The 7,623-nt window shown below is 50.7% G+C and overlaps 1 long non-coding RNA gene across 1 annotated transcript; it reads left to right on the forward strand.

The window, feature by feature from the left end:
• Nucleotides 1–3,457: 3,457 nt before the first annotated feature.
• On the forward strand, nt 3,458–6,851 carry LOC123652784. The gene is made up of 2 exons (XR_006742276.1): nt 3,458–3,865; nt 5,504–6,851. It is a non-coding gene; the product is annotated as an uncharacterized LOC123652784 (long non-coding RNA).
• The last annotated feature ends 772 nt before the right edge of the window (nt 6,852–7,623 follow it).

Raw genomic sequence — 7,623 nt, forward strand, 5'->3', positions numbered from 1 at the left:
GAGCAAGCAGCCTGGGTGGAGCCTCTGGTGAATGTCTGTGGAGGGAGGTTAGGTGAGAGGAAGCCCCGCAGTAGCAGAGCCAGGGGAGCCAGTGGGAAGCCAAGCACGGGACGGGCAGCGGAGGGGGGAAGAGGAAGAGGGGGACCCAATGCTGGCCTCCCAGCCTCTGGTCCTGCAGGCCGGGCCTTGGGCTGGGGGAGGAGGGGCAGCCTCTTCTCTCCCAACCGGGAGAGTCAAACAGGCTGCCAGGCTCCATGGCGGGCTCCCCCTCCCCGAAGCCCCTGAGAGGGCTGTTTGTGTCCCTGTCTCTGTCTCCACGTTAGCCTGGCGTTAGCCTTAGGCCCTTTATGAAGGGAAGAGCTCTGAGGGCACTGCCCATGTGCCACCCAGCACCCTGGATGGAGAAACTGTAGGGGGATTGGCCACCTGCCCCGTGCTCCCAGGAGGACCCATCTGCCGCTCTGCCCTCCGCTGCGGCTCCTACAGGGCCAGTTGCCTGCCAGGCAGGTGCTGTCCAGAGGCTTTTTGTCACCAGAGAGAATCCCTGGGCTACCTGGGTCACAGTTTTAGGCCAGGAAGTGGAGCTAATCCGCAGGGCACAGTGAGCTGCTGCTGGCGGAGGGAGGGCCGGCTGGGAGGGGGAAGCTGGGGAGGGAGGAGAACCCGAGGCTTCGGCTCTGTGGTGTTTAAGGAAAATGAGGTGTTTTCAGGGCGATTGCTTTTATGCGATGTTGAAATGAATGCCTCATTCAGCATCACATCTTTGTTAGGACATTTGCCTCTCAGGAAGCAGAAAAGATGAGGCGAACTGGGCTCTTGGCTCACTGCGGGAGCCACTGCGGTTTGCATGGCCCTTGCTGGCCGTGTGCCACTCAGTAAGCTGGTCCCTGGTCCCTGCTCCCCCTGTGGCCCTCTCTGGGCCTTTTCCTGCCCTGACTCCCAGGGCTGTTGACTGAAAGGCCCATTTTGCCCTGAGCAGAGGAATAGCCACCTGACAACAGGAGATTGTGTGAAAGGGGCACAGCGTGACCTGGAGAAGCCTGTCTCCTGGGGAGGAGGCGGGAGGAGGCGGGTCTGGAGGGGCTTCTTGTGCCTGGAGCCAAGCCCCGCAGCCCCCATTCAGGGCCTGTGAGGAGCGAGCCAAGGACAATCTAGAAGCCCTGAGACATGAGAAGGGCCAGCACACCTGGGGATGGAGGGTGGGAGAATAGGCTGTGTGCCTCCAGGTATATCACTTAACCTCTCTGGGGCTTGACGTCTTCCCTATAAGCTAAGTCATTGGGGCGAACTCTGAGAATGTGGTGTTGGGAGCCATCAGAGTTGAGACAAGCAACTCCGTCTTAAGGAAATAGAATTAAGTTCCTTCTAGCAGAAGTTATGCGGTGCCCTGAGGGTTTGGCCAGAAGATAAGATTAACCTGCCACTTAACATCTTTGCAACTTCCCCTTCCTGATCCTCCCCCATAGCTAGCCCAGCCTTGGAATGTTACACCTTGGAATGTTACTCCGCCCTGGCAGTTAGCCAATCCTGTGTTGCCAGATACCTTACCACCTTGCCACTCAGTGCCTAAACCAATTATACCCTGCCAAAGACCCCTCTGCATAGGCAACCCTGCCCCCCTTTGTTTCTGCTGAATATATACAGCCATTTCAAAGAATAAAGTTGAGGCTTGATCAGAACCTTGTCTTGCCTCCGTTCTTCCAAGTTCCTTGTTTGTTTCATTCTCTTAGGTGGTTTCTGCGTACCCCCGTTGTTGCACCGAGGGTCGGGACAATGTGGAACACGGAATCTCTAAGATTCTTGTCTGAAGTCGGGCTATGTGAGTGATGAGAAGGCCTCACTCTGCACCTTCCAAACCCACCGGAAGAGTGCAGGACAGGGGTGGGGAGGAGCGGCCCTGGAGGGCCTCTGCAGCTCCTACCTGGGTGCACCTGCACCCCTCTGACTGTAGGCATTTGTGGGGAGCATGCCCTCTCTGCCTCACGGGTGCTGATGCGATGGGGACATCTGTCACACCTGTGAGGGACACACAGGGCCACGCACTGGGGCAGGCACTCCCTGTGCATCATCTCCCTCTATCCTTCACACAAAACACGAGGCTGACGTGTGACTGTGCCCCTAATACAGACGAGGACACTGAGGAAGGGAGCATGGCAGTGAGGACGGGCCAAAGCCGGGCTCGGGTCTGCTTTGTCTGCATTAGAGCACAGATGTATGAAGGCAAGAACATTTTTGAAAAAGCAGTAGCAGTAAACTCATGGGAGGCCTGGTGGCTCTTGTTTAAAAAGACCTGGAGCTTCAGATGTGGGAACAAAGGTCCGAGAGGCCAGCAGCCCCGCCAGGGTGGGTCACAGGGTGTGCGCTTTGGGGAGTTATTGGAAAACAATGAAAATCACCAGCAGCCGTGACCAGCCTTATGCATTGGCCCATTCCCCAGCCAGTCACCCACAATAGGTCCTGAGAAAGTGGGGCGCAGGCCTGGGAAGTCTGGATGGGGCAAGGCAAGGGGTGGAGGGGGGGAGGGGGAGAAAAAGCTGAGGCCCAGGCCTCCCCCTACCCCAAGCAGCTAGAGGGCGGGTAAGGGCCCTGAGGGGGCGGCAGACGGATGGCTGAGGAGCCACTGAGACTTGCTGCACCTGAGAACACTCCGCCCGGCTGCCGGTGGGTCTTGTTTCCCGCCAAAGCCTCACCACAGGCCCAGGCGTGACTGCAGCCCGCGCCACATTGCGGGGGCGAGAGGAGCCTGTGCTCTGCCTGGAGGAGCATCTTCACAGGGAAGAAACTCTAAAAAACAAAGCAAAGAGGAGGCTAAAGGGAGCAGGGCTGTGGGCGTTGTTCAGGGCCGACAGGAAGAGAGAAAGAATTGCACCGATGCCAGTTGGGATCAGCCGTCCAGCCAGTGAGTGACTCTTCCCTGGGCATGTTTGAACAGTGGGAGTGGCCACAGAGGCTGCACAGTTGCTCATTGCCCCGATGCCCACCTGTCCTGCCTCAGTTGTCAATATGTACAGGAGGGGATTCCAGTGTCAAGTGACGCATTGACCGAACAGCAGGGATGGCGTGAACGTCGCTGCCAGTGTCAGATGCAGTGGGAAGTGGGGCTGGGCAGGTGTGGGGTCGTGGACTCAGGAAGCCTGGACTCTCTTCCTATCTCTTCCACCTGCACAGCTGTGTGTCCGCGGGCAGGTCACCTAACTTCTCGGGGCTTGTGTCCTCATTGGTAAAATGAGCACCTCTCAGATGACCTTCAAGGCCCTGGCCAAAGTGAGGACGGGATCTTGCAGCAGTTTTCCTCCCAAAGGTGAGGGATGCATGCAGCACAGAAAGTGGGCACCAGAGGCTGGCCCAAGGCTGGAGTCTGGGGACCCTGGGTACAGAGACCAAGTGTGTCCCTGCTTTCACCCCAGACATGCCAGTTTAGACACTGTCTGCAAGGCTGCCTTGACTGATTTCCATGACAACACTGGAGCACTGGGAGGGAGAGCTCAACAGGCCTGGGCAAGCTCCTCTGGGGTTGAGATGCTGTTGGGCTGAGCTGGGAACAACAGCTCATTTCCCAAAGCCGAGCTGTAATCACATCATGGGGTGGCACGGTGCCTTCCCAGCGTATCTCAGAGCGGCTCTGCATCTGCAGTGGCAAGCTGGTGTGATCAATACCGACAGCTCTGCACAGCGGCTGGGACGGGCAGCAGCAATTAGGCTGCCTGCGGGAACCTGGGCAGCCAGGCATTGTCTGCAAACAGGGCGATCTGACAGCGCCGGCGGGGTCTGCGTCCAGAGCAGGGCTCCCGCGTACTGACCAGCAAGCAGCGTGCGGAAGCCTGCCAAGCTCTGTGGCCTCCTCTCTCCTGCAGAGAAAGGACAGGTGGGGGCTGATGACACTGTCCTGGGCTCCGCTGAGCTCTGGGAGAACCAGGGTCTCTGGCTGGTGAGTCCTGATAGACTGTCCCCACGCCTTGGATGGGAGAGAGGACAGCAGAGCCTCCCTGGATGGCAGTGACCCAGGCTGTTACTTGCAGAAGGAAGGTAGCCACTAGGGAAATGATAATCACAGCACGGGGCTTCTGCAGGAAACACCAGGGGTACGATGTGGTGATGGAGGCCAGCCAGTCATGGTGCCAGCTGGTCTCTTCCCAGGAGTGCTCTTTCGGGTGGTACTTCCCAGCTCCTCTGAGAAATGGGCACGGGTGAGGGCGTGTGTGGGGTGGACAGAGGGGATTGTGGGCACATGATAAATGCTCCTTCAGAGGACAGGCCCCAGAACTTGTTTGAGGACTGAGCAGAGGAATGAGGAGTCCTCTGCAGCCGGCACTGCATCCTCCGAGGAACCCTCTGGTCAGCGGGGCATTGGGGACGGGGAGGCGTGCAGAGGAAGGAGAAAGCACAGTGGTCCCTGCCCTCTGGTCTCACCTGGGTGCACAGGTCTGGTGCGAGCCGAGAGTAACACCAAAAACACACGGCCCAGTGCCATGCACGCAGAAACCAGCCCAATTCCCTCCCCTGCAGAATCAGTCAGTAGTGAAGATAGGGTGGGAGGGAAATTATTCCATCTAATTGAGTATAGATGGTACATGTTATGCCGGACAGCAGATATGTTTCTAGAAAGTTTCCTGCAACATGGAAAATCTGTAATTGAATCATACTCTAAGAAAAAACTTTTTATTGATGTGTAATACACATGCTGAGAAATGAGCACATTTATGTAACCAGTACCCAGATGAAGAAGTAAAACATTAAAACTTTAGAAGCTCTCTTCCTGTGTTCCCCTCCCATCACTTACCCCATAGAATAACCACTATCCTAACTTGTAAGAACATGGGTTAATTTTGCCAGGTTTTCCCTATTTAAAGGGATTGGTGTAGTATATCCTCTTTTGTGTCTATCTTCTTTTGTTTAACATTGTATTTGTAAATGCCATCCATGTTGTTGCATGTAGTGTGGATTCATTCTCACGCTGTAGAATATTTTATTATGTGAACGCAACACAATTTTTTGATCCATTCTACTTTTGATTGATATTTGTATAATAACCAGATATATACATTCTAGCACATGTGTATTGGTGGATTATATATATATATATATATATATATATATATATATATATAGATAGATATGCCTTTTTTTGGGTGTACACCTAAGAGTAGAATCTTTGAGTAAGAGGTTATGCGTACTTCAGTTTTATAAATATTGCCGAACAGATTTATATAGTGGTACACTGACTTCCCCTCTTACTAGCAGTGTATGGGAGTTTTAATTGCTCCACAACTTTGTCAACACTTACTATTTTCTGGTTTTTTTTTTATTTTATTTTAGGCATGTTGATGGGTGTCTATTAATATTAGATTATGCTTTTAATTTGAATTTGCCTCGTGACTAATAAAATTAAGCATATTTTTCTATGTTATTGGCCATTAAGATAAACTTTCAATGTAAATGCTGTTTAAACATCTTGTTTCTTTTTCAATTTGATTATCTGTCTTATTCTCTTATTGATTTGCAGGAATTCAAAGAAGGCAATTCTTTGAATTGAAAATGGGATGATCCTTTTGTATGAATAGTGTGTGAGTTTATATTTAAAAATCTAAATATTGGGTTTTCTTAGAAGTAAGTCACAAAAGTACTTACAACTTTCAACAGAGAAATAAAATTCAGCCTCAAATTTGCCTTCACATGTCTCCTCTTGAAAAATAAGAAGACAGTTGCTTTTTCCTCTTGTTCATTTCATGCTGGCATGGCAAGTGGGCAAGGCCATTCCTGAGGGGGTTGGAATGCAGAGGACAGTGAGTCAAATGGCTGGAGGACTTGAATGGGGCAGCCAGGAGGGATTTGCTGTCCTCAGTTGGACTTGTTACATAACTGGGCATATCCACACGCTCAACAAGAACTCATGGGTGAAATTTCCTCTGACAGGGCTTATTGAGAAAAGGAAAGTGAACGGCGGAGGCCTTATGAGTAAGTAGGGCAGGTATCTGGAAAATCAATGTCAGCTCAGCTAAGAAAAATGCTTTTGCTTAATTTGAAGACAATCTGAGCTATTGAAACATGAAACAAAAGTCCCTCTGGTGGCCCCAAGTTAGTGCAGGGGTGCCATGGGGTATGTGTTAAGACTTTGCTTCTACATTCCCTGGTGTGGAGTACTGGACTGGCATTACTTATAAATCCACACTTCAGAGAACAACCCAGCCCCCAGCTGTGTTCCACCAGCCACCCTGTCCCATGCAGCAGGTCCTGCAGCCCATTAATGTCCCTATAAAAGGACTTGCCCTTTACATTTTCATTCCACATAGTGTAACATAGACATTTATGTCCTTTGTTAAATTTAATGGAAACCCAGAAAAATTTTTCTTGGCTTTCATTCAATCAATAAACGTATACTGAGCACCTACTGTATGTCAGGTATCCTACTAGAACATAGAGAAATAAATTACACAAGGTTTTGCCCTCCAGAAGCTCACAATATTATGGGGAAATAAAAAAAAATAAACGAAACAATGCCAAGATAATGGAGTGGTTGAGAGACAGATATTTGCAGAGTGTTAGACAGGAAAGGGACTTGACCAGGGGCTGCAGAGGGGGAAATGGGTGAGAAGTCTTGGTCAAGGCTTCCCGAGAGAGTTAAGACCTTCAAGTCTATTTCTTCCTGTCATCTGCACAGGGGAGAGGACTGAGAAAGGTTATGAATTTATGAAACCCCACCATGCATCAGAGCAGAATAAAAAGATTTCCCATTTTCTATCCTGATTAAATACTCCATGCTGTTCTACCCACAGTCCTCATGACTATTTTAATGAATATTGTTTCCCATTTTGAACATGAACTCAATAAAAGTTAATTAAAATAATGTAAAATGTGACCTTGTGTGAATTAATTAATGTTAGAAAAATGAGCTTTTCCCCTTTTTCTATTCTCACCTGTGGAAATTTTCATCCTCCCTTTACAAAGCATTGCCACCAAGTCCTCCCTCTTCTCCATGTTCACATCCACACCTCCAGACCCATCATTCAAAATCTATTTTAAATCCCTCTTCTCCTCTCCCTCTCCTCTGCTCCACCCTGACCAAACCATGGTCATCTCTTACCTAGCCATATGCATAGTGCCCCTGCAATTCACTCTCAACACTATAATCAGAGTCATTTCTAAGATCTCTCCTTGATTCTTTCATAATTGCCAGCTCTTAATTAATTACCATCTTTTCTCATTTGATACATAGATACCTTCCTTTATATCTCTGGACTAGAAGCCCGGTACATGAAAATTCATGCACTGAAGAGGGTTCCCTTAGCCCAGTCTGCTCCCTCTCACAATCGAGGAGCCCTTGGGGGGGGGGAGGGGGATGACCTGGTAATCAGAGGAAGGTGATGCCCCTATCACACCTCTGCTGCTGCCACTGCTGGCAGTGCAAACCTTGGCTGGCCTTGGTTATGTGAGCCTTGGGCAGCCCTGGGCAGCTGGGAAGCCACCATCTGAGACTTGCCTATGCCTCAGGCCAGCCCTAGATGGCTGTGGGGCTGAAGGGACTGAGGGACTATGGTGGCAGGTATGCGGTTGGGCTTAAGGGACTGGGCACCACTATTTTGTGGCTGTAGGTGCCACCATCTTTGAGGGTGTGACAATCAATTA

This window comes from Pipistrellus kuhlii, unplaced genomic scaffold (genome assembly GCF_014108245.1).
Source record: "Pipistrellus kuhlii isolate mPipKuh1 unplaced genomic scaffold, mPipKuh1.p scaffold_m20_p_2, whole genome shotgun sequence".
Classification (NCBI taxonomy): Eukaryota; Metazoa; Chordata; class Mammalia; order Chiroptera; family Vespertilionidae; genus Pipistrellus; species Pipistrellus kuhlii.